This window comes from Erithacus rubecula, assembly GCF_903797595.1.
Source record: "Erithacus rubecula genome assembly, chromosome: 20".
NCBI classification, from domain to species: Eukaryota; Metazoa; Chordata; class Aves; order Passeriformes; family Muscicapidae; genus Erithacus; species Erithacus rubecula.
Window position 1 is genome coordinate 1,374,906 of NC_136672.1, and position 26,698 is coordinate 1,401,603.

The 26,698-nt window shown below is 50.3% G+C and overlaps 1 protein-coding gene across 2 annotated transcripts in view; it reads left to right on the forward strand.

Moving 5' to 3' along the window:
* Nucleotides 1–26,698, forward strand: part of SHISA6 (shisa family member 6) — a 191,910-nt gene that overhangs the window by 60,244 nt on the left and 104,968 nt on the right. The window lies entirely within an intron of this gene.

Here is a 26,698-nt window from a genome sequence, read left to right on the forward strand (position 1 = left end):
GGGTGGGCAGCCCTGGCACAGGGTGCCCAGAGCAGCTGTGGCTGCCCCTGGATCCCTGGCAGTGACCAAGGCCAGGCTGGACACTGGGGCTGGGAGTGGAAAATGTCCCTGCCCATGACAGGGGGTGTGGAGGTGGATGATCTTTAGCATCCTTCCCAACCCAACCCATCCTGGGATTCTCTGACTAAACCCCCCCCAGCCCAGCTGTGCTCCCCACAGGCTCCAGGGGTGCCCAATGAGCACAATTTCCTCTCTCAGGCTTTTTCCTTGGCACAGGTGAGAGCATGGATGTGGCTGGAGGCAGATTTGTCTGAACTGTAAGGTTTTTTATGTGCCTGCACTTTTACACCCCCCACTCTGGGCCAGCTCCCAAAATCCTGCTGGGGCTGCTCAGGGTGTCACAAACACAGGATGGTGACAAACACCCAGTGCCAACAGAGTCCAGAAGCAGCCCAGGCTCCTGCTGTGCATTCCTGTAAGGCAGAACTGAGCCCTCTGATGGGCTCCTCTGATGCCCACCAGCTGCAAAAATGATCAAGGCAGCAATACAAAATAAAGGCTGGAGAAAACAACAGATGTGCCATGGTCAGCACTGGGAGGATGGTTCCTGCCTGGCACAGGTGAAATGAAGCTCAGCTCAACCTGCCTGACTAGGATGAGGCCAAACAGGCATTTATTGTGTCATGAACAGCCTGGGCCAGGAAGCACTTTCCTACCTGGATGGAGGCAGAGAGATTCCAGCTCTTTTTGGAACAGAGGTTTCAGTTTCCAGAAGAGTTCAATCCCATTCCAGGTTCCTGCCATCCTTGTGCTGCTTTGAACCACAGAGAGGAAGGCAAATACCAGCATAAGGTGGACAAACCCATGAGCTGCGGGGTTGGAAAAACCAGGGGGGTTGTAGTTTTTTTGGTTTGTATTTTTCCATTTTTGTCACCAGGGAAACAGAAGCAGAAATGACAAATGCTTTTGATTTGTCGACATTTCCTACAGATATTTTTGGCCTAATGGTGACAAAGCATTTGTGGGTTTGAGTTCCATACTACCTGATTGTCTTCCCAAAGTGAAGGTGGCAATGCTGGCAGAGGGCTGAAGGCACAGGTGGGGCTTTGTATAGATGGACTTTGTCATTTGGACCTGTCTTCTCTCCTGGCTCCATCCCAGGAATTGTCACCCTCTCCTTGGGCAGAGCCACCAGCATGTGCCACAGCAGCCCTTGTGGCTTGAAGGCTTTTGGAGTTTTACTTTATAATCAAGAGTCTTATACAGGAATAAAACCTGTCTAGAGGACAGGTGCCTTTGTAGGGAAAAAGGGGTTGGAGGAACATCACAGAATTCCAGGATGGTTGGATTGGAGGGGAAGCTAAAGCTTATCCATTTCCCCCCCTGCGATGGCAGGGACACCTTCCACCATCTCAGGCTGCTCCAAGCTCCAGCCTGAGAATTCCATTCCTGTCCCTCCCCACCCTCACAGGCAGGAATTCCTTTCTATATTCTTTCTAAAAATGTTCAAGATGAGAACCACGCTTTCCTTCTCTTTTGATTTGTAAAGTTGATCTGGAAGGAAGTGAATTGAGGAGCTGGGACCTGCTAGGACTTCCCTTAGGCACGTTCCTGGAGCTGCTGTTCAGCTGGAGGGATGAATCCTGCTGGGATGGCTGTGGAGTGTCTTGTGAAGAGCAGAGCTCTTTGATTATCCTGTTGCTATTTGTCAAATGCAAAGGACCGTGTAGAAAATCGTTTTCAGCCTTCAGAACTCCTCTCCTTTCACTCTGCTTTTGATGTCTGAAGAGAAAATAGCCCTGTGAAGCAACCGGATTTCTTCAGAGCTATTAACAAGTCTTTCAGGGTCCCAGGGTGACATAACAGGTCTGGTCTGACTCATTCCATTTAAGAGTGTCTCCTTCCAGACAGAAATAGCTCAGTGTGCAGCCATAAAAAACATGAATCAATTAATGTCTTCTATTAACTAGAAACGCAGATAAATCTCCTCAATCATGGGAATGCAAATTCCTGGCTCCCCTTCCTTCTCCTCCCTGTGCTCTTTGTGTTTGGCTCCTTCCTCAATCGATCTTTTTGGGATGTTGACTCCAGGTTCATGTGGTTATTTTCTGCAGCTGATCCCGGGCACTCTGGGTTGCAGAAAGTTGTGTCAGGGGCACTGGATGCCACTCCAGGAGATCTTGCTGTGGTCCCCATGCACTCAGGGGGTTTGAGTCCCCCAGATCCCCTGGAATTACCACACTGCAGCTGGGACCAGCTGGACTCAGGGCTGCCCTGCTGTGCTGCAGGGAAAGGAATTGTGCAGTACTGATGTTACAACTTTGGGATTTGCCTTCAAGAATAAATATTGTAGGAGTGCAAAATCCCTGTGATGAGCAATCCCTTGTCCCAGGAGAATGGAGATAATCCACTCTGGGTGCTGCCATCCCTGTATCCCAGTGCTCTTATCAGCATTGTCTCAGATAACAAACCTGCTGTACACAGGAATCACGGGAGCTAATTTCATAAATAAACAAGTTAGAAAGGATCCCAGCACAACTCCCAGGGACTGAGCAGCTCTTCAGGCTAACAAAGCCTGTTGGAGTGGGGATGGGGTTATGGTGTGTCCCAGCAGCAGCCTGTGCTCCTTCTGGGGTGGAATTATCCCAGCTCCAGCAGAGCAGAGGAACTGAACAAGCCCCAGCCTGATGGGATTCCAGGGCAGCTCTGTGAGGGAACGATGAGTCCGAGCCCAGATCCTGCAGCCACACAGGACACAGCAGCTCCAGCTGGAATTTCACACCCAGGGCTTGGGAGCTTGGCTGGAGATGACACTGGCACTGCCACGAGAGGTGATGCCTTAGGTTTGATCTTTCATATTCCCAGACTGTGCACTGCATTGGTGTGTGACTCTGAACTCCATCCAAAGTGTCCCAAGTTCTCCTCCCAGCTCAGGCACACAAAACAATCCTTTTCCAGCCCCACAACCAAGGACACGCTGCAGCTTCAGCCCCAAAAAGTGCAACCAGCAGCCAATGGAGGAGAGAATGTGGGAGGATGGGAGTGCAGGAGCTGCAGCTGGGATTGGACAGTGAAGCCAAGATGGAAATGGAGCCAAAGTGATGCAAGTGTGAGAACTCGTGACTGGGATCCATCTTGGGCCCATCTTGGGTGGAGCCACGGCCGGGCCCTGGCACTGCCCAAGGGGAATCCTTTGGAGCCTTGGCATGAATCCCTGCTGGATTCCTGTGGCACTGCCCAGTATCTGCCCCAGGGAGCCTCTCCAGGCAGCAGAGGGGTAATGGTGCCATTCCTTTTTAGAGGGGTCCCAGCTCAAAGTCACAGAGCTATAGAGGATGCACAGAGCTCAGGGGGTGGAATCAAACCTGAGCTGTGCCCCAAATCAGGAGCTGCAAGAGCTGAGCTTAGTGAGATTCTGAGCAAACTCTGAGGTTCTGTGAGATTGGGGCTGCAGGAGGCAGCAGGACCCTGTGGCAGGGGAGGAGAGGTGCACAGAGCAGGGTGCAATGGGGACACAGGCAGCTGAAGAACCCCAGAATGGTTTGGGTGGGAAGGGACCCTAAATCCCATCCCATCCCATCCCTGCCATGGCAGGGACACCTCCCACTGTCCCATCTGCTCCAGCCCCAGTGTCCAGCCTGGCCTTGGGCACTACCAGGGATCCAGGGGCAGCCACAGCTGTGCCAGCCCTGCCCACCCTCACAGGGAACAATTCCTGCCCAATATCCCATCTTAATTTATTTTTCTTCAAAGTCCTGTCCCTCCATCCCTTGTAAATAATCCCTCTCCACCTTTCCTGCAGCTCCTTCAGGTACTGGAAGGAAATCCATGCAACAAGGGTTCTCCCCTGTATGAGGTAGATCCTGAAAAGGGGAGTTCCAGTGACATTTGCAGTGTCATGGACTCAGCAATGCTGTGGTGCAGAGTTCAACCCAGGGCACAAAGTCATTTCCTCCTGTCCCCTGCTTCTCTGTGTACTGGGGGAGAGAAGTCCCTTCTCAGTGTCCTCTCCTCCTGGAGAGGAGATTTCAGTGATCTTTAGGGTCAGTTTAAACACCAAAGCCTCAGTACCAGTCTGTCTAGCAGCTCCTCTTCACCTGCTGCTAGGTGATAATGACTTGAAGAACAGAATTAATTAGGCCAAACCCTTCCATGAATCTCTCAAGGTGGATTTTTCTCTTTTTACTTTTTTAATACTCAGGAAAGAAAAAAAAAAAAAAAAAAAAAAAAAAAAAAAAAAAAAAGTTTTAGCCTTTTCCCAGTAAGAAATAGCGAGGAAAAGATTTGTCTGTATTTTATTAACCATTTAATGCACACTCAGGTGTCCATATTTTCTTCCACTTACTAGTCTTAGACCAAAAAACAAAAGCTCTGACATCCAAAACTTATTTTCCTCCCCCTTTTAGTCTTAGACCAAATAGAAAATCTCTGAATATCCAAAACTTGCTCGATAAAACTCTGTAGAGCGTAGCACTGGATTCCCTAGGGCTGTTCTCTGTCCTAGGGATGCTCCAGGTCCCTCAGGCTCCTCCCTGACCAGCCTGTCCCTGTCTCCATCCCCAGCTGGGGCTCCTCTGACACTTCTCTTTCTGTTGGAGTGAATTAAACCGGATTCCTTTCGAGCCCATGCATCAAACCCTGCCCTCAGATCCAGCTCCACTCCCCGAGGGCTTTTGTTCCTGAGATTGTGCTGGAGCAGTCTGAATCATGATCTCATCAGAGACAATAAAACCCTGAAGAGGCTTCTTAAGTGCTGGGTTTAAGCTGCTGTCAGGGACTGTGCCTGCTCACATAACGAATCCATCCTCCATTTCCACAGACATCACTCAGGTCAGTCCCCAAGTTACCCTTGCTCTGTATTAATTTGGGGTCAGACCAATCAAGCATTGAGGGAAAACACATTAACGCCAAAATCAGAGGATTACCACGGAGGTTGAGGGTAATGAGCAATCCCACTAAGAAAACATCTATTATTCATGCATGCACGTGTGCACTCACACACAAACCACTCTTCTGAATAAAAACTCCAAGCCAGAAGACATGGGGGATAAAACCATGGAAATAGCAACAAGTTCAGAATAAAAAATTTCCACTTTTTCCTTGAAAATATCATTTGCATAAAAAATGTGTGGCTTTTATCTAAGTCTCCATTTTCATTCAGAGGAAAAATTGCCTTTCCACATTATTCCCTCTATCAGAAAGTTGATTTCCCAGGCTGCCAAAGCAGCCCACGTCCCAGAGCCACAGCACAAGCTTCGTTTATCCTGATTCCAAGAGGAATAATGGGCACAGCTCCTGTTGATGGTCTCCAAAAAAGCCCTGGGAGTTTTGATGCCTCAGTCGGAGCTCACTGGGGTTCACCTGAGGCAAAAGCAGCCCAGCACATCTGGGGTGATCCTGTCCCTGTGCCCATCCCTGGGGCACATCTGGGCTGATCTTGCCCCTCTGCCCAGCCCTGGGGCACATCTGGGCTGATCCTGTCCCTGTGCCCAGCCCTGGGGGCACATCTGGGGTGATCCTGCCCCTGTGCCCATCCCTGGGGGCACATCTGGGCTGATCCTGCCCCTCTGCCCAGCCCTGGGGCACATCTGGGCTGATCCCGTCCCTCTGCCCAGCCCTGGGGCACATCTGGGCTGATCCTGCCCCTCTGCAGGGTCAGTGCTGTATCCATAGTGGGGTGCAGTGGCAGCTGACCTCTGATGTATTGAATGGATATGAACTGCAGTGAGGGCTCTCAGATTGGCTGCAGAGGGTGTGATCCACATCATTCAGCAGAAACCAGAGACTGGGATTGCTCAGGACTTGTCTAAGGAAGATTTTTCCACTCCTGGCAGTGCCCAAGTCCAGGCTGGACAGGTTTGGAGCAGCCATGGCAGGGGTGGCACTGGATGGGCTTTAAGGTCCCTTCCAACCCAAACCATTCTGTGATTTTCTGATTAATTTGTAATTATTATTATTTTTGACTAATGGAGTTTCAGTTGGACCTCAGTAAACTCAGAGCTTTGATCTGCACTGTGTGGCTTCAGGAAAGGCATTTGCTCCTCAAAGTGCTGAGCATTTCAGTGGTGATGACACAGAAAATGTTTTTACACCCAGTTTAAACCTGTGGGAACTGCAATGGCCCCAGAGTCAGGCATGGAGTCTGAGTTCAGACATGGCATGGATTGAAATTGCCCATTTTCCTTCATTCCAACAAAAAACCCTGGAATTATCAGATTAGATGTGGCTGCTGGTGCTCAGAGAGGTGGGCAGGGTCAGCACCCCTCCTCCAGCCAGCCACAGCTGTGACCCCACTGAGATTCCTACCACCCACAAGCAATCCAGCTGCTGGCACATCTGCAAGTCCCCTCCTCCTGCCCCAGTCCCACAGGGCTGCTGGGGCCTGTTCTGCTGGGCTGTGTCCCCTCCTGATCCCAGCCCTCTGCTCAGCACCCCCACATAGCCACAATTAACACCACGGCTGTAATTAGCACCATTATCACATTACTGGCATTATTCTTGTTCCAACACAGCCTTTTTGTCTCCTTATTATGCTGTTTCTGTTGTGGCCATTATTCAGATAAGAAGCCAGATGCTCTGCCTTGCTCCAGAGCTCCCTGGTGCTGCTTGCTGCCACATCCCCTGTGAAAAGTCAGTCCTCACCCCCAAGCACTTCAAAACCTAATTAGAGCAGACAGACCAGCATCATCTTGGTCTACCAGCAGCTTAGGAGCAACCCCCACTCCTCAGGATATTCAAGGTCACTTTGCCAGATTTCCCAAAGATTTGGGAGAACTCCCAACATTCCCAGCCTGTTATCCCTGTGTTGTTTTCCTCATGCCTCCTGAAGCACACACAAGCCAGGCAGGTGTTTACCCTGCTTATATTTATCCCTGACAGGTGTCCTTTCACTTGAATGCAATTTTTAAAAATCCCAGGCTATAAATAAATGACTGGAGAAAAATGATGTTGAGAATAAGAGACATGGAGGGGCTGGAGCATGTCCAGGGAAGGGAACAGAGCTGGGAAGGGTCTGGAGAAGCTGAGGGAGCTGGAAAGGGGCTCAGCCTGAGAAAAGGAGGCTCAGGGGGAACTTGTGGCTCTGCACAGCTCCCTGACAGGAGGGGACAGCCGGGGGGGTCGGGCTCTGGGAACAGGGACAGGGACAGGAGGAGAGGGAACAGCCTCAGGCTGGGCCAGGGGAGGCTTAGATTGGATATTGGGACAATTTCTCCACAGAAAGGGAGGTCAAGCAATGGAATGGGCTGCCCAGAGAGGTGGTGAAGCCACTATCCCTGGAAGAGTTCAGAAAACGTGTGGATGTGGCACTTGAGGACATGGATTCGTGGTGACCTTGGAGTGGGCAGCCACAGCTGCTCTGGGCACCCTGTTCCAGGGCAAGATTCTTTCCTAACATCTCCTCTAAACCCACTCTCTGTCAGTCTGAACCCATTCCCCTTGTGCTGCCACTTCAGTTCCTGATCAGTCCCTCTCCCATTTCCCTGCAGCCCCTCCAGACCCTGGAAGGGGCTCTGAGGTCTCCACACAACCTTCTCCTCTCCAGGCTGGACAATCCAGCTCTCCCAGCCTGGCTCCACAGGGGAGCTGCTCCAGTCCCTTTATCAACTTCCAGCTCTCTTCTGGAATTGTTCCAACAGTTCCTTGTCCTTCTTGTGTTGGGGACACCAGAACTGGCCCTGTTCCAGAGACAGAATCCCCTCCTGGCCCTGATGCCCACAGCTTTGGATATTCCAGCACATCGCTCCAGTGGGAGAGCCTGAGACCCCCAATCCCATCTTTGCCCTGCTGAATCCAGCAGAATAGCTGGAACTGGTTTTAGTAAGAGCAGAATTAGGCTGAATTTTTCAAAGGGACCATCTCATTTTCAATCTGGATCCCTCTGGAGCAGGTCCAGCACGTGGAGGGGCCGTTTGCAGTTCAACACAACAGAGATGGAATTATTGTTCTCTGAAATCCATACATATTCTCCAAATCTGCCACTTTCTATTAGAATGCTGCAGAAGCCCTGGGAGAATGATGGTGTTTTTATCCAAAAGGTTAAGGAAAACATAATGAATGGAAAAGATGAGCTGTGACAGAACTGAAACAGGAATTTTCAACTTTTGAAAAACATCCAGATATTTAAGGCCTTTTAAATGAACTTGAGATGTTGTGTGAAATCCATTTGGTATGGAAACACTGAAATGCACTTTTCAAATTCCAAGTAAACCAACCTTTTAAACAACATTCCACAAACATTTTTAAAGAGTCAGCACACTGTGTCTGAAACACGCTCCTGCAAAATCCAAACCTGGGAAACCTTGTTGTCCTGAGCTCCTCCCTTCCCCTCTGGACAGGATGGATGAGCTGCTCCTGGGGCAGGTGTCACACACAGGGGATATTCCCTTAGCAGCTCACACCTCTCCCTGTGTGTGGGAGGTCCTTTCCCTGCTCAGCAGTTGCTGAGAATGTCCTTCAGCTGGGTTTTTTGGGGTTTTGACACTTTGCTTATTCTTAGCTGCTCCTTGCAAAGGGGGCATTTCATGCACTCCATCATTTTCCCATATCCAAGGAAAAGCCACTTTGGGGATCCTGATCAGAAGGCAGGAGATGATGTCCCTTGTTTGTACTTCCAGGGAAAAGGTTCATTCCTCCTCCTGCAGCACCACTGTTTCAACAATCTGATTTTTTAACTGATGAAAATTGCAGTGTCTCCTCTATGGGAAAGCTCCAATTTTTCTTCCATGGGGAAAGCAGAGATCTGGATTGCAGAGATCACTCTGAGGATCTGTATCTTGCTCTGGGGAATGTGAGGATTTGACAAACCTGCCAGGAAGTGCTGAGGGTCACAGGGGCAGAATTCACCCAGAATTTCTTTGACTTTCCCTATTGCTGACTTATTCAATTTTGTCCCTCCTTTAGATGCAGCCCTGGAAGAGGAGCTGTGGGTTCAGCTCCTGCTGATCCCACAGGACAGGACACCTCACATGGTGTTTGGCCAAGGTTTGGCTGTGTCCATCACACCCCCATCCCCCAGAGCTGCATTTTGGGCCAGGTTTGGCTCCAGGACAGGGCAGACAAGCCAGGTGTGACTGGGGCTCTGTCCTGCAGCTGGCAGAGGCTCCCTGGGCAGGTCAAGGGGACAGGGCTGAGCTCCCAGGCTGTGCCTTGCACCAGTAGAACCAGTTTGAGCCTGGCACCCAGCAGAGTGGGACTGCCACACGGCCCCTGGGAGCCTGAATGGCCCCTGAGTGCCCCAGATCCAGCAGAGTCATGTGGCTCTGGCTTTATTTGCTGTTATTGCTGCTTTCAAGTGGAAAATTGATATAATAGCAGTCCTTTCTCAGCACACAGCAGTCTGCACATTTGTACAATGTTCTTTGAGGACGATCAGCAGCCACTGGCATAGAAAAGTGACAGATGCTGTCTGCAAATAATGAGCTGAAGCAGTTTCCTTTGGAAGGGAACTTAAGCAAAGTCCCTTTGAGTTTGAAAAGCCAAAGAGGTTCCCATGTGTCCTCAGAAGCTGATGGGAAAAGGCATTTTCTAGTGGCTCATGTGGCATAATTATTTTTTAACTGTTTCTCTCACACCAGCTCCTCTGGAGAGAGGGAATGACCCAGTTCCTGTTTACTGAGCTGTTCCTACTGGGGACAGGCATGAAAGAGAATGAAGTTTATGGCTTATTCTGTTCCCTCCTCCAGCATTCCATGTCTGCACAAATCACAGGGATAAGGAGCATCATCACAGATAAAGCACATCCCACACCTTTGGGATCCTCCCATCCCTTCTTTGCAGCTCACACGAAAATCCTTCCAGCCCCTGAGGAATCCCACCCTTGTGAGATTGAAGGAAGAGCATGGGAGGCTTCATCCTGAGCTTTGATCCTCTCTCCTGCCTCCTGCTTTTATCTGGCACAGCCACAGTCCTGTGCCAGAGGTGCTTTTCCTGATGGAGCTCTAGCAGGTGTTCAAAGCCCTCCCATCACCTCAGAGTGCTCCAAGAAGCCCAAATTACTGAAAAGAAGGTTTTGAAGTTTCCTAGCTGGACATTTCCAGCCCTGCCAGTGAATTGGAAACACAGTTTGCCTTTAGTGATGGAAATCATCTTTCTGGTGCAATATGGATGTTACTGCACATGGTATTTTCTGATTATTGCACATCCCTGAGTCCTGAGGATAGAATCAGGCTCTGGGAGCCTTTGCTCTTGAGGTCTTGGACAGACCCAGCATTTTTCAACATTTCTGTAGGGAACTGAACCTACAAAAGGTGCCAGATGGGGCTCCTCTCCAGTAAAAGTAGCTCTTGATAAACTGTCCCTCTCATTAGAGGCTTCAGCAAGTCTCTAAGAATTGATTTTCTTCCAGCCTGACCTGTTCTCCTGGGTTTCTTTAGCAGTGGAATCCCAAGCAAATCCAAGGTAGGATGCTGTAATTCCCCCCACATAAGCTGGGATTTATGGTGGGAGCTGTGTTACACAGCACATTAAATCACAAATGGATCAAAATAATGAGCCACCATCCCTAAGGGCACCAGGGGGTAGAGCTGAGGCACAGCCTCAATCTTAATTCCCTGTCTTATTTTTAAAAACATCATTTGCTAAACTTCTTGTGTTGTTTCTCCTTGCATTCATTTTAGCTCTTTCCTTTCTGTCCCTTCCTGCACATTTATAGATGAGAAGCATTTCTGGGCAAATTTAGAATAGTGAAATGTTGTGGAAAATTAATTAATACTAATAATCATTGATGAGTTCTGTAGATGAAACACATAGAACAAAGGATATTAAAATTAAGGGATTCTACTTAATTCCAGAGCCTGAAGGGAGCTACAAGAAGGATGGAGAGAGACTTTACAAAGGATGGATGGACAGAAAAAGAGGGAATGGCTTCAAACTGATAGAGGACAGGGCTGGATGAGATATTGGGCAGGAATTGTTCCCTGGCAGGGTGGGCAGCCCTGGCACAGGGTGCCCTGAGCAGCTGTTGCTGCCCCTGGATCCCTGGCAGTGCCCAAGGCCAGGCTGGACACTGGGACTGGAGCAGATGGGACAGTGGGAGGTGTTCCTGCCATGCAGGGCTGGGATGGGATGAGCTCTAAGGTCCCTTCCAACCCAAACCATCCCAGAATTCTATGAAGATTCCAGATTCTCTCACAAGAATTCTCTGCAGCTTTGTTGCCTTTACAATCTCCCAGCTCAGGCATGAAGGCTGAACACAGTTTTCATTCAGGGTTGGTGTTTTCTTGGCTGGTTCTGCTCTTGGTTGTTCAGGGGTGATTTTTTTTTTTTTTTTCCTGATGTCATTATTTGTCGACTTGGACTGGAGGGTTTTTTGAGTTCTGTGATGTTCAATGAACTGTTCTCTGTGAGATGGAGATCCCTGGCACTGAAGGGATAATCATTTAGTGACAGCAAAGGACAATAAGGTTGCAGAGCATAGAGAGTGAAAAATCCCCATCCCCAAAGTGGCAGAGCAGGGACTATCCATCTCTCAGCCTGGGCTGGCAGGGAGGGAATTGTCTGACTGGGGAACAGCCTGCATTGTTCAGGGGAAAAATCAGCAGCTCCAAGGAAAATATCCATCCCATCCTGGGTCTGGAGTAGTTTGGGAGAAAACAAAACCTCACACAACAGAGCTGGGAGAGCTAAAGGCTCTTCAAATGGTCCTGCAGGTGCCCAAAGCTGAAAAAATGGAAAAGAAGTGACCATGTGGTGACAGGGTGAGAATTCATCCCATGTCATGCAGGAATCTGGCCCAGAGACAGACTCCAGCTCTGAGAGCAGCTCCTCCAACATGACCCCATCCCTGCGTCCCCTGCATCCCTGCATCCCTTGTTATCCTCCTTCAAACTTGCACTGGAAAAGGCATCTCCCAGCCACAGTGACCCCCAGAAGCAGCACACAGCTCCTGTTTCCTGGAGCTCTGTGTGCCCATGGAAGCCAGACCTGCCTTCCCCAGCAGCTGCACAGGAGCCTCAGGGCCTGCACACACAGTTCCCCCAGATCTGAACCCAAGGGAGGGCAGCAGGAGCCTGAGCCTGAGCCAGGGAGAGGTTTAACCCTTCCTCGGCCACGGGTGGGGGGAGGCTCTGGATGAGGATAACATCTAAAACATCCCTGCAGGGAGGGAACCAGAGCAAAAGGATGAGGACCAGCCTGGAGGACAGCTCTGCATGTGCAGGTGGAGGTCAAGGGAGCAGCTGGAGGAGAATGTGAAGCCCTAAAAAAGCAGCTCTGAGGACAGGCAGGGGCAGGGGCTTGGCCCCAGCCTCAGACAGGGACAAGCAGCTCCTCTGCCTTGCCCTGGGTTATTTTTATCTCTGCTTTGGTGCCTCTAAAGGAAGGCTGAACACCCCTGCTGTCAGAGGAGTCAAGAGATGCTTTTTCCTTCTTTAGTCTGTACAATTATCCAATGAACAAGCAAAACAGGGCTTTGGGAAGGGGGTCCCATGGGAAAAGCAGCCTCCAGGAGCTCTGTCCCTGTGCTTCCTTTCTCTGTGGGGCTGCAGCACACAGGAGAGAGAGGGTGGGTGCTGTGGGTGACCATGACAGGGGTCCCTGTCCTGGTGGGCATGGGAGTGGCCGTGTCCTGCTGTCCCCTCTGGAATCCTGGGTGGGTTCCCAGAGCACGGCCAGCCCGATCTGGGGCATGATCACTTGGCTCCTGCTGCAGGCTGACAGATGGGGCAGGGGTCTGAAAGCATCCCCGAGGACATCAGAGCTGGGGGGGCTGGAAGGGAGCAGGCAGAAAGCAGAGCAGTGGGAGGAGGCTGGCAGGAGGATGGACTGCCCGGCATCCCCCCTCGCCTGCCAGCATCCCTGCATCCCTCCCACGGCAGCACCAATCCTCCTGCTGCAGCTGCCTGTGCCTGCAGAGGCCTCTGCTCCCTCCTCCCCCCCTCCTCCTGCCTCATTGCCCAGCCACAAATTAAGGGAGTGGTGCCTTACCTTGGCTGCACGGCTCTTTGGGGCCCTGAGCCAGGGGAGCTGCAGTGTCACGGTGTTCCAGCAGCAGGGACACTGCACAGGCTGGCAGAGATGCAGCAGGGACACTGCACAGGCAGGCAGAGCTGCAGCAGGGACAATGTCACAGGCTGGCAGAGCTGCAGCAGGGACACTGCACAGGCAGGCAGAGCTGCAGCAGGGACAATGTCACAGGCTGGCAGAGCTGCAGCAGGGACACTGCACAGGCTGGCAGAGATGCAGCAGGGACAATGTCACAGGCTGGCAGAGGTGCAGCAGGGACACTGCACAGGCTGGCAGAGATGCAGCAGGGACAATGTCACAGGCTGGCAGAGGTGCTGCAGGCAGGGGAGCAGCACATAGGGGTGCAGCAGGGACAATGTCAGGCTGGCAGAGGTGCAGCACATGGGTGCAGCACACAGAGGTGCAGCAGGTTGATGTGCAGCACCCAAGGGTGCAGCAGGCAGGGGTGTAGCACACAGGGGTGCAGCACACAGAGGTGCAGCAGGTTGATGTGCAGCACCCAAGGGTGCAGCACACAGAGGTGCAGCACGCAGGGGTGCAGCACACAGGACTGCAGCACACAGGGGTGCAGCACATGGAGGTGCAGCAGGCAGGGGTGCAGCACACAGGCCTGCAGCACACAGGCCTGCAGCACACAGGGGTGCAGCACATGGAGGTGCAGCAGGCAGGGGTGCAGCACACAGGGTTGCAGCACACAGAGGTGCAGCACACAGAGGTGCAGCACACAGGGGTGCTGCACACAGGAGGTGCAGCACACAGGGGTGCAGCACATGGAGGTGCAGCAGGCAGGGGTGCAGCACACAGAGGTGCAGCACACAGAGGTGCAGCACACAGGGGTGTAGCACACAGAGGTGCAGCACACAGGGGTGCAGCACACAGAGGTGCAGCACACAGGGGTGTAGCACACAGAGGTGCAGCAGGCAGGGGTGCAGCACACAGGGGTGTAGCACACAGAGGTGCAGCACACAGAGGTGCAGCAGGCTGCAGCCACAGGCACGGCTCCTCCGTGGGCACCGGGAGCAGGCTGGGAGCGGCATCGCTGCCTGGGACACGCACGGAGCTCCCCGGGAATACAACCCAGCCCCAGCTCCCTGCTCGTCACCTCGTGCCCGAGTGCAGCACAGCCCTGCTGCCCGCACAGCTGCCTGTGATCCATTTGTTTGGCTTTTCCTCCACCCTGTGCACTGCCGTCGTGCTGGCGGGTGGCAGTGAGAGCGGGGCAGATCTGAGCTCTGCTCTCGTGTCATTCACCGCCTGTGGCCCGAATGCAGAGTCCAGGCAGCCTCCTGCTGCTCACCTGCTCCTGCAGAGCGAGTTAGTGACAGCCCCTCCTTGTCTTCCCCCCAAAAACAGCCGGGCTTAGAACCCAAAAAATCCTCCCAGCGCAGCCGGGCACTCTCCTGCACAGCCAGACAAGGCTCGGCAGTGAGAGCCAGAGGAAAAACAGAGTTCCCAGTTTGTTTACTACCTCTTGGCACTCATCCATGCCCGGCTTTTTATATCGCACTGGCGGCTCTGCAGCCCGGCTGAGCAGGATGAGCTCCGGGACCCATCCCGGTCCGGCCCGGCCGGGAGCTGCTGCCCTGCAGGGAATTCCTCATCTGGAACCGCAAGAGCGTGGCTGTGCTGTGCGTGGTGGGCTAAGGGATTTCAGCCCAAGCTGCTCTGCAAAAAGCTCTTCCCTGCGATTCTGAGCTGCCATGGGAAGCAAAGCTGACGTCATTTCTGAGCAGGGAAATTTGTGGAGGTTTCTGGATAGGGGAGGAGAGAAAGGCTAATCCAGAGGTACTGATGCACAGGATGAGTTTTAGATGTAAACCAAGGCTCACAAAAGGAGGTGTTTTGGCAAAGATCTTCATTCCCTGTGTCAAGGGAGCAGCCGGTTTAAAAAACAAAATACAATTCTGTGACCCTTTTGTAGCTGACAGCAGGGAAAATGTGACCATAATGCTGTTTTCAGCTAGAAGGTAATTCCAAAATAAGCAATCATAAAAAGAAAGAAAGAAAAAATAAAACATTCATTAACCTAAAACCAGTTTCACCAAGGATTGACTCCAGCCCCCCACAAAGCTGCACTGCTTGTACTGAGTGCAGCAAGGGACCATGTCACCCCTGTTAGGTGACAATCCCACACAACAGTGGTTCTAGGCTCCCCAGCCAGGCAGGACAAGTGGGAATTCTCTTTCCACCCCTCACACAGGAATTATTTCAAGTCAAGGTGGCCAACCTTGATATGAAGCTTTTGGTTGGGGTGTGGTCAAGGTTATTGATTCACGTTCAGATAAATTACTGAAACAAAGGGAGTAAAGATTTGGGAGCTGGAAGGAAACAGGGTTAATCCAAAGGATCATTTTGCCTGGGCTGGGAATGGCCTGGATCCTGCAGCACAGGAGGCTGAGGCTGCAGAGCCATCCTGGCCGTGGGTGTGTGTGGTGTTAGCAGGAACAGGGGCACAGACACAGGCACTGCACGTGTCAGCTCCTTCCTCGCTGTGTTTGCATTCCCTCCTTTCCTTCTGTACCAGAAACAAGGAAAAAATATCCTTGGGGCCCCTTTGAAAGTGTCTCGAGCATCCAAGTGATGCTTGAAGAGCAGCCTCAAGGGCAAGTTTATGGATCAAGTATGGCCAAAGCATTTTCAGGGGCTCAGCACAGGGAGGAGCTGGAGCTGCTGGAGAGATCCAGAGGAGGCTCAGGATGGGCAGAGGATGGAGCAGCTCTGCTGGGAGGAAAGGCTGGCACAGCTGGGATTGTTCACCTGCACAGGAGAAGCTTTGGGCTGAGCTCAGTGTGACCTTGCAGGGCCTGAAGGAGCTGCAGGAAACATGGAGAGAGACAATTCCCAAGGGCTGGAGGGACAGGACACAGGGAATGGCTTCAGACTGACACAGGGCAGGGCTGGATGGGATATTGGGCAGGAATTGTTCCCTGGCAGGGTGGGCAGGGCTGGCACAGCTGTGGCTGCCCCTGGATCCCTGGCAGTGCCCAAGGCCAGGCTGGACACTGGGGCTGGAGCAGCTGGGACAGTGGGAGGTGTCCCTGCCATGGCAGGGGTGGAAGGTTGGAATGAGATGGGGTTTAAGGTCCCTTCCAGCCCAGGCTTGTGGTGATTTCATGATTCTGTGATTCCCTTATCTCTGAGCTGTCTGAGAGGTGGCCCAGAGGGAAATCCCAGAGGGACAGGTACAGCTACCTCCATCCTGCCTGGCCTTGCAGTGTTGAATCATGGCAGGTGCTGGACAAATCCCAGTCTCAGGGTGGAAACACCCCTGTGGGGTTTGCTGTAGGACCTGGTGTGTTTGAGACACTGCAAGGCTTGGGTTGGATAACTGGGAGAGGATGGATTTGGGGTCCTGGGAGAGAATGAATCCAGGTACCTGGGAAAGGATGGATTTGGGGTCCTGGGAGAGGATGGATTTGGGGTCCTGAAAGAGAGAATGAATCCAGGTACCTGGAAAAGGATGGATTTGGGGTCCTGGGGGAAGATGGATTTGGTTTCTGGAAGAGGAAGGATTCAGATTCCTGGGAGAGGATGGAATCAGGGTTCTAGGAGAGGATGGAATCAGGGCTCTGGGAGAGGATGGATTTGGGGTTCTGTGAGAAGATGGATTTGGATCCCGGGAGAAGATGGAATCAGCTTCCTGGAAGAGGAAGGGTTCAAGGTCCTGGAAGAGGAAGGGTTCAGATTCCTGGGAGAGGATGGAATCAGGGTTCTGGGAGAGGATGGAATCAGGGCTCTGGGAGAGGATGGATTTGGGTTCTGGGAGAGGATGGATTCAGGCTCTGCAATGGCTCCCAACAGTCCTGCAGCCCGTGAAGGTTTTGTTAAAGGTTTGTTCCTGCTCCTCACAGCCATTCTAAGAGCAGTGCCTGGCATTCTCCAAACTGCTCTTAAAACATTACCATATTTATAACTAATGCCCTAATTTGAAGGGATATCGAGTTCTTTTGGATGTAAGTAGTTATTAATTACAATGCAACAGGAAAATTCATTAGGGAATCGAATCAAACTTTCAATTAATGTCATTTTTATCCAGGAACATTAGATGAGCTGCTTTTTTTTTTTTTTTTTCCTTTAACAAGGATCTGGAAACATTTGCTAATTTCCAACTATTATAGTTCCTTCTATGAAATAATGTGAGCTCTCATTTGCATATAAGAAAACATTTTCTGTATTCACTGTGACTCTGAGCTGCCCTATTTATATCAGGAAATGGAGCTGAAGACTCCCTGTGTATTTCAAGGCAAGGCTTTTCTCCTGCAGAAGAGCAGAACATTTTCCCAGCCCACAGTGAATTAGGGGTGTTATTTTGGGGGGTTCCAATCCTGGGATCTGCACAATGCTTAGCAGAGGGGCTGAGAAAAAGCTCAGGGGGCTTCTTGCTGAGTGTTCCACAAACATTTCCCTCAGTCTTTTTCTAAGGTGCTCTTTGCTTCTCTACTTCTTGTTCCAAATCTTTTACTTTCAATTTCATTTTCAGTCTCAAAGCCAAACCTGCTTGAGACAACAAAGAGTCTTCAGGTGCCAGGTGTGAAATCCTGATCACCTCAAACTGAACAGATCAGACACCTCCAGACTCTTTTGGTGGGGAACTTCTTTTCCTTTCTAATCTGAGAACATTTTCAGGTTCAGACTTAGGCTTGGTTTTGTTCTGTTTCTATATCTAAGAGACCATTCCACAGCATTCCCAGCTGCAAGTCCATGGAAAAATGGATCTTCAGTGCAGAGGACTGAACCTGTGCTGTTCCATGCCCATCTAAGCTGTGAATGGTTGATTTTGGTTTTATCTGTGTTCTTCTGAGGAATCCTGAACAGCCACAGGAAAAAGAAATAAACCTTGCAAAGATACAGAATCCTCTCTCCCTTGCTCCCTCCTTCCATGTCTTTTGTCTCCCAGGTTTCCATGTTTGTTGTTGCTGCAAGCATCAGATAAATCAGCTGCATTAAAAAAAAATAAAATTAAAAGCAGCAATAGCAGTAATCACCACTCCATTAATGATCTAAATGCTGAGGGCAGGACAAAGCAGATAATTAATTTCATTTTTTGAAGCAGAAAAATCCCTCAATGTTTCAGTTGATCCCAGACAGTTTTATTTTGGTTTTATATTAAAAAAAAAAAAAAAAAAAAAAAAAAAAAAAAAAAAAAAAAAAAAGTTTCAGGTCCTTACAAAATAACTTTATTTTAGTTATTTTTGTCCTGAGCTTTTTCCAACAATAAAAAAATTCACAGTTCAAAAATCCTTTCTCCTTTTCCCCGTTATCTTATGAGGAGAGGAGCCCCAGGCCATGGGATAAATGAGGACAAAAAGAGTTTTTGGGTAAGGCTCCTGTTGGAAACCAGGGATGGGGTTTTCTCAGAGAAACCACTTTTGATAAAACCTCTAAGCTTGGAGTTGAGGTGCCAAAGCCTTCCCCTTTCTCACCAGGGGCACAAAATGAGCTTGCAGAGTTAGCCCAGCATGGACTGGCCTTGGCAGGTGCTCTGAGCTAGGACTGCAGGAGGGAGGAAAGGTCCCAGCAGGACAAATCTCAAGGGAGGAGATTTGATGAATCCTTGTGGGCACTGAAATGAATGTGCCAGGAGAGCAGCTCCTTTCAAAGCTTTTATTGAAGGTCAGCTTTGGGTGGGGAACCCAAGGGGTCAAGCACACCCCCACAGCTGCTGGATGATGCAATGCAAAGGAATCCAGCTTTGCCAAAAGACAAAACTAAAGCTTCCATCCTTGCAAGAATCTCCAGTGAAACCTCCACTGGCTCTTGGTCTAGGGGTGCCAGGCTGAGCAAGTGCTGTTGACATCATTGTGACAAGGTGAAAAAGCTCTGCTTGGTGATTCCATCTTCTCCACTGTTTTTTCCACCTGGAGTACCATTTTTCAGTCTTAGATGTTACACTGGTTCATTGTTTTTAGGGGTTTTTATCAGTGAATGGTGTCCCATGAGCCCTTGCTGTTGTGGAGGTGGGGGTGGACACCAGAGTGGGACTGGGATAGGGAAGGGACAAACAGCCAGGAGCATCAACAATTTACAAAGACATTGAACGTTAACAAATAGTCAACACAAACAACAGTTATGGTCAACTGGTTGGACACACATCAACACAAACATCAACAATTCATTAACAACTTCACTACATCAACCAATAACCTCTAGCTCCATGCCCAACATCAACTCATTTAGAGCAGGCACCCCAATATCCAGCACCCAGAACCCAGCTGCCCTGGGGCAGGTGCTTTGGCCCCCCCAGAGCTCTGGGTGCCCTGCAGGGCTCCCAGGCTGACCCCAGCTCCTCCTCTGCCCAGCTTTTCTCCTGCCCTTCAGCTCCTCTCCAGGCACTCCTCCTGCTCTGCCTGGCCCAGCCCGTTCCAGCCTTTTGTTCCTTTCTTGGATGGAAACTTCCTTCACTTTTCCACTCAGAATTTATTCATGGCTAGTGCCTACTTTTTGTTCTTGTGCCAAGTTTGTCTGTTAGATCTTCTCCCTCCCCAACACTTTCCCTGCCCACATTTATTTATAGAAAGCAATCTTTGCCTTTTTTTTTTTTTTTCTTTCTTTCTTTTCTTGATTTTTTTTTCTCCACAGGACCCTTGACCTTTATGGATCCTTACCATAGCAAAGCCTGACTTTTGTGCAGCTGTCCAGCCTTGCTCTGTAGCCACATTTTAAGCTGTGCTCCTGAGCTCTGGAGGTTCCTTGGGGCGAGCAGGTCTTGTTTTTTTTGGGGGAGCCTGAGCAGAGCCTTTCAGCTGTCTCTGAGCCCTGGGTGTTTTTCTTGTCAGTGTAATGTGCTTAGTAACAACACCTACCACTTTTCCATGTCACACTCTGCACTCCTCCATCAGCTACGCCGTGACTGGAGGAGCAACACAAAGAAATTGGATTTAACCAGCCAGGGAAAACATTGCTTTCTTCAATAACCTTTGCCTCCTCCAGGTACCTCTGCAGGTCACGGGATTCCAGTGCTCTGGTGACTCACAGCTCTCCCACCTGGCAATTATTCGCTCAAAACAATTCCTGAAGCTTTAAAAAACCTTTTTTTGGGTGCAGGAACCTCAATGACATCTTGTCAGTGAGTGCAGGTCTGCTGGAGTCACTGCTGCTTGGTAAAAATGCTGTGGCTTCAAGTGAGAAAAGTATAAATAGAGATTTTAATATAACTCAGTAATACATCACTGATATTTTACAGACCAGGAGGGATAATATATTGTGATAGTATAATAACAGTTCCTGGGGAAAGTGTATTTTTGGATGAAAAGTGAGAAGGGAAGAAAAAAAAAGTGTTTTGAGTATTGAAAAATGTTTTAAGTTTTCAAAACACAGAACCCAACAGGAGGATATTTCAAAAGGAATTTAGTTGTTCAAGGGAAATATTTGTTCCCTTTGAAAAGATTACTTCCCTCCCAATGCTGGTTTTGGGCAGCCCTGTCCAGCTGGTTGTGGCTGAAAGGAAAAGCAAAGGAGTTCAGGAAAGGGAGCTGGGCTGGGAGTGTTCTGTTTCCAGCTGGCTGTGGGAATATTCCCATTTTTGAGCTAAAACTGCAGGGTGCTCCATCTCCAGCATCCCTGGCTCGTTGTTCTCAGCTTGGCACTCTGGGACATGGACCACGTTCTCCTGGGGCTGGGGAGCTCAGGGGTCCTGCAACTTCGGGTTTTTTTCCTAGAAATGCAGGACTGGGGGGAGTTTGGGAAACTCTGGGAGCCAAACTGACCTTGAGAAGCTGGGAAGGGGCAGCACCAGGGGCAGGGAGGGAGGGAGAGTTCAGAGCATTGAACAAGAAAGAGCTGGGAGCACATCCCAGTGGATCCAGATGGGACAGGGACTGGGGCACAGGCTGCACACAGAGCAGGAGGGCAGCTCCTCTCTCCAGGAGAATCTCCTGGCACAAAGCCTGGATGGCCTGGGAGCTTTTGCCATCTCCAGGATGGCCCAGCAGTGCAGGATACACTCAGATCATCAGCCCTGATTCCTGTTTACCCCTAAATATCAGGTTTTGTCAAATAGGAGGTAAAATGCACCATCTCACTTAAGACACAGGAACAGTGGGAAATGTTAGCACAGAGATTTTAATTCTCAATTAATTGAAAAAAAACCCCATCTCTCCCACTCTCAGGGGATTTGATTCCTTTTTTTTATGCAGGCTGGAGGTACCACAGCATCTCCAGATGATGTAATTAACCTGACCTATTTGGTGGCTCCATATTAATGTTCCTTTGTGATGGATTTACAATAAAGCCTTGTTATTAAAGACTTCAGAACAAGATTTATTATCATTATCTCGTTTCTCCCCATTCATTATTCCCTTCTCCTCAGCTGGAAGTGAGTCAGGACCCCTGGGCACTTTCCCTGTGCCTTCTGGAGGAGACTGATGGGCCTGACCTCTGTGCTTGGCAATTTCTGCCTTGCACAGTGGGTGCAGGGCTCTGAGCACTCCAGAACTGCTCCAGGTTTATGTAATCCATGCAAAGGGCTGGGGATTCTGCAGCTGGTACACACTGTTATCCATGGGCATCTTCCTTCTGGCAGCTGCAGCCCAGCTCCCACTGCCTGCAGTGCTGTGGGACATTTTCAGAGGCACCAGGTCAGGCTGGCACCCAGGAGATCCAGGGACAGCCAGAGGTTGTTCATTAATCCCCATTTGTATCAGCAGCAAAAACCTGCCAAATCCCTGGGCTGAGCACTGCTCTCAGCTGTAAGGGGCTTTTTTTTTTTGGACTACAATGGGTTTAGAGAGAATTCTGTATCAGAATCAGAGCATAACAGTCACACTTTATTTTTTTTTTTTCCCTAGAACAAACTGTTACAGAGGGAACTGCAGACAGATTTCTGTACCTGACTTTACTTCAAAAGGCAGAACTCAGCCCAAACCCCAGGGCAGACTTGGTCTCATTGACTGCCAAGGGCAGAACATTCTTAATGCATTTGGTATTAAATAAACAGATGGGAAAGTAACCCCAGATTTAAATTTCTGTTAAGATAATGTCAAAAGTTTATTGAGCCAAGGGTGCTGGTGATTGAGTTAGTGTTCCACATCAATAGCTGTGGCCAGGCCTTTTGTAGGACACTGAGGAATGGGCTCAATATTTTGAGGCCTCAGATGGAAGTAAATTTTAAGGCCAAACAGCAAATATGCTTTGCTTGGTCCCTAGGGAACCTGTCCTTAGACAGAGCTCAGCCCCTGCCTTCCTCCAGCACAGGGCAGGGGATATTCCAGGGGTGCCAGGACCAAATGCCAGTCTCTCTGAGCACAGGATGCTGGCAGGGCCACACACAACCCCAGTTTCTCAGCAGGAATTGTTCTCTGGAGCCTGGTAGATCCCCTGGCACAGGACATCCCATGGGCACTGCCATCCCCCAGGGCAGAGCTGTCCCCTGTGCTGTGCCTGGGGAATGACAGCTCTCCTGTCTCTGGACACAGCAGATTTACTGCCCAGATGAGGCAGCCCAAAGCCCCAGAAATTAATTGGCTGCTGCTGTAAAGCACAGCAGCAACGTTCTGAGAGACATTATCTGCTGTCCTGCTTGGATTAAGAATTCATGAGGGCAGAAATCATTCCACGGGCTTTGTTTTGCTTTAAGTTATACTTTTAGAGGAATTATCTGAGAAGAGAGGCTGATTGATGACACAGAGGGAGGGAGCTCAGGAGACAATCCATCTCTTGTATCTCATCTCTCCCCCCTCCAGCCTGCAGGACAGGGCAGGGAGAGCAAAGCCAATGCTCCAGCTCTGCCTGGGGCTCCTTTCCCATTCCCTGTGCCTCAATAAACTCAGACTTCTGTAAGGAGCTGCCAGAGCTGAGGCCAGGGGACAGAAAGTGCCACCCCCAGCAGCATCTCAGCCTTGCTCAGAGCTGGTGCCATGGCAGGAGGTGCCATGTCCTGAGCACCTGCTCCAGGAATCCATTGGACTGTCAGGAGCAGGATAGATTGCCTTGTCTGTGTCCTGCAGACCATCACAGAACTGGGGTTTATGTCATGTGCCCCCACCTTTAACACTGCAGATCCTAACCCAGCTTCCTGCAGGGATGGTGGCTGGAGTGGTGATGGGACAAAGGAGGGTGACACAGACATTTTCCTGATTAAACAGAGCCTTCATTGCAGTATTTGCAAGGCCACACGTGTGGCCATCTCTCTCCTGCATGAGGCACTCAGTGCTCTGGGCTAGGGACAAGGTGGGGATTGGGCACAGCCGGGACTCAGTGACCTTGAAGGGCTTTTCCAACCTGAATAATTCAGTGATCTTATAGGATAGCTGGAAGGGCCCCACAGGATCACCCAGTGAAGCTCCTGGCACAGACACCCCAAAATCCCACCCTGGGCATCCCTGGGAGCTCCTGGAGCTCTGGCAGCCTCAGGGCTGTGCCCATTCCTTGGGGAGCCTGGGCACTGCCCAGCACCCTCTGGGGAAGAACCTTTCCCAAAATCCAACCTCAGCCATTCCCTGAGGTCACCAGAGAGGAGAAATGACCCCTGAGAGCCTCTCCATTTGTCTGTGGCCATCTCCAGTGTCCCAGCCTGGAGCACTGAGTGGAGATGCCCATCCCAGCCTGGCCTGGCTTGCCTGGGGAGGATCAGCAGAGCCCCCTTTGCTCTGGCTGCAGAAGGAGCTCCAGGGAATGAGCTCCAGTTGAATGAAGCTCAGAGAATGAGCTTTTCAATGGAACAGAGCAGAGCTGCAGGGACTGCAACTAGACCAAGGCCAAAAGTGGCGAGGGAAGGGGCAGGCTGAGCTTAAAATGGGCTGAACTTAAAAGGGAATCACAGCATGCCAGAGCTGCAGCCTCTGCCCCATGAAGTACAGAGCTGTTTTACCACCATTCCAGGTACCTGGAGAAGCAGGACTGGGATATCAGTATGCAGGAAGGAATCAAAGCAATGAATCTGCTAACAAACGAGAATTGCAAAAATAATTGATTCCGAAGGAAGAACACAGCAAACAAAGCCCAACAAATTCCTTTCTGCAGAACATTCTTACTTCTAAAAGCCACCACTTGGAAACTCCATTTCACAAAAAAAGGGGGAGGGGAGAGTGTGATGGTGTGATGTCAGCTAAGACCTTGGTTTTGTAGAGGAGCTGGCAAAAAGTTCATGAGGTTCTTCCCTGGCAGGGTGGGCAGGGCTGGCACAGGGTGCCCAGAGCAGCTGTGGCTGCCCCTGGATCCCTGACAGTGCCCAAGGCCAGGCTGGACACTGAGGCTGGAGCAGCTGGGACAGTGGGAGGGTCCCTGCCATGGCAGAGGTGAAATCAGAGGAATTTTAACGTCCCTTCCAACCCAAACCATTCTGGGATTCTTTGACTTGGGGGCTGAATGTGGGGTCTGGTTTCTGAGAGACTGAGGTGGGAAAAAAGAGCAGAAAGAGGAGGAGGAGATGGAGGGAGCCCCAGAGCTTCACCAACCCTGAGATGGGGAAGCTGCAGTGCAGACATCAAGAGAATTTTGAGGAAGGTCATAAAATGATGAGGGGAGAGAAAACAGGAGATGATCCCACAAAACAGAGCCATGGTGTCAGGAAATCTTTATTCCAAAGGGCTGAGTGCTGTCCATGGCCTGCAGAGACACTGGGAGAGCAGGGCACAAGGGGCAGGGCTGGTGGAAAGGTCTCACAACTTCCAAAACCTCACCACTGGGAAACCCACACTGTCCTTCAGGCTGGTTTGAAATGCTGCATCATCTCCATCCTCACGGGGAAAGGGCAGCTGATGTTCCTCACACAGGGTGGCTGGATTAGCCACCAAACAGAATAATCAAAAGTGATCTTTTCAGCTTGGAGGCAGCAGCTGAATGACCACAAGGGAAGCCAAAGGCAGATATCAGCTCTCTGATTTCAAATTAAAACAATTGATCAATTGTCCTTGCTGGAATTAATAGCAAAACAAATAGGCCTGCAATATTAAACTGAAATTCACTGCCTGGGTCTGGCTGGATCCAAATGTATGGGGTCTCTCAGGAGAATCCTGGATATTTATTATGGCTGGATGAATTGCATTTCTGTACATAAAATGCAAATATTGGGCAATTTGAAAAGTAAAGGTCATTCTGAAAGGAATGGAGAGGTTTTTTTGGTTGTTTTTTGTGTTTTTTTTGTTTTTTGTTTTTTTTTTTTTTTGAAGTGTGTGAATTTGGAGTTTCTGGAGCTGCTCAAGCTCAGTGCAGCAAACAGCACAGTCAGGAATGGCAGTGGGGTCTGGAGGGAAGGATGTGGAATTTCAGTCATTTTTACACAGCAATTAAAGAAACTCTTGTGCTCTGGGTGAGGAGAGGGGCCTCTGGTGTTGGGTGGGATCAGCTCCTCATGGGCTCAGCCTGAGCCTTGGGGCAGAATTGTTTGGGATGTGGGATTGGATTGGGATTGAGTTTCTCCTCCTGGTCCCCGAGGGAGTCTGAGCTCACCTGGGGAGCTTGGGGTTACCTGGCTAAGCTCACCTGGGGGCTCACTGGGAACAGCAGAGGGGATGTGGCCAAACACTGCCCAGCACTGAAAAGGGGAGAGAGGAACCCCAGAATCCCAGATTGCTCTGGGTTGGAGGGATCTTAAATCCAATCCCATCCCACCCCTGCCATGGCAGGGACACCTCCCACTGTCCCAGCTGTTCCCAGCCCCAGTGTCCAGCCTGGCCTTGGGCACTGCAGGGATCCAGGGGCAGCCACAGCTGCTCTGGGAATTCCATCCCAGCCCCTCCCCACCCTCCCAGGGAAGAATTTCTCCCCAGTGTCCCACCTAACCCTGCCCTCTGGCAGTGTGAAGCCATTCCCTGTGTCCTGTCCCTCCTTGGGAGCTCACTGGGGATGTGGCCCCAAAATGCCTTTTTTGGAGTGAACAACAATGGGAACCTCAGGGAAACATTGGGGTCCAGTAAAATAAAAAGCAGCAGAATGATCCTGCAGAGGCTTTGAATGAAATCAGACAAGGAGGAATTAACAACTTTAACAACCCAGGCCTGGCTGCTCTGAATGAAAATACAAATGACTTCCCCTGAAGGACCTTGATAGGAAACATTTCATCTGGAGTGCAGGGAGTCGCTTATTTGCTTTTCTTTGCCTTAAACAGATCAGCAAAATGAAGATGAGTTAATAAAATGGTTTTGATTCTGCCATTTTTTAAAATAAAAAAATACAGGCACTTGCAAAATGCTGCAAATACCCCCAGCTCCACTGCATTTAATAAAGACAATTCCTAGGGATTTTTCAATTCCAGATTCATTTTCTCCTTCCTGCTCCTCAACTCCATAAATCCAGTGCCTTTTCCATCTCTCAGAGCTCCTTCTTGGTGACTTGGAAGAGTCTCAGGATGAGGTTTCCCTGTGTGCCATGGGAAGAGAAGTGGCTTTGCCATGCAGGACACGTTTTGAGCTGCACCCACCCATAAATCAGCAGAGAATGATGAGCTGGGGTGGATGTGGGGCTGTGGTTCCCCTGGCTGAAAATGCATTTCTCTGGCAGAGGGGAGGGAATCATCCTCACACCAGTATAAATCAGGAAATTCTCCTTAGCAATGATGATTTCACACTTCCAGCCAGTAAGAATGGAAAAAATCCAGAAAGATACTTTTGAAAAGCTCTTTTTTGGGAATTTTATATTGTTTAATCATCTGCAGGGAAGAGGAAATTCAGTGCAGGAGCAGTTTTTAACTGATGGTTGAGGGAATTCTGCTTGTTCCCTGTCTCATCCCCCCATGGTTTGAGGCTGGAGGAGCTGCCAGAGGTGGCAGTGCCACCAGGGTGGGGACAGGGACCAACAC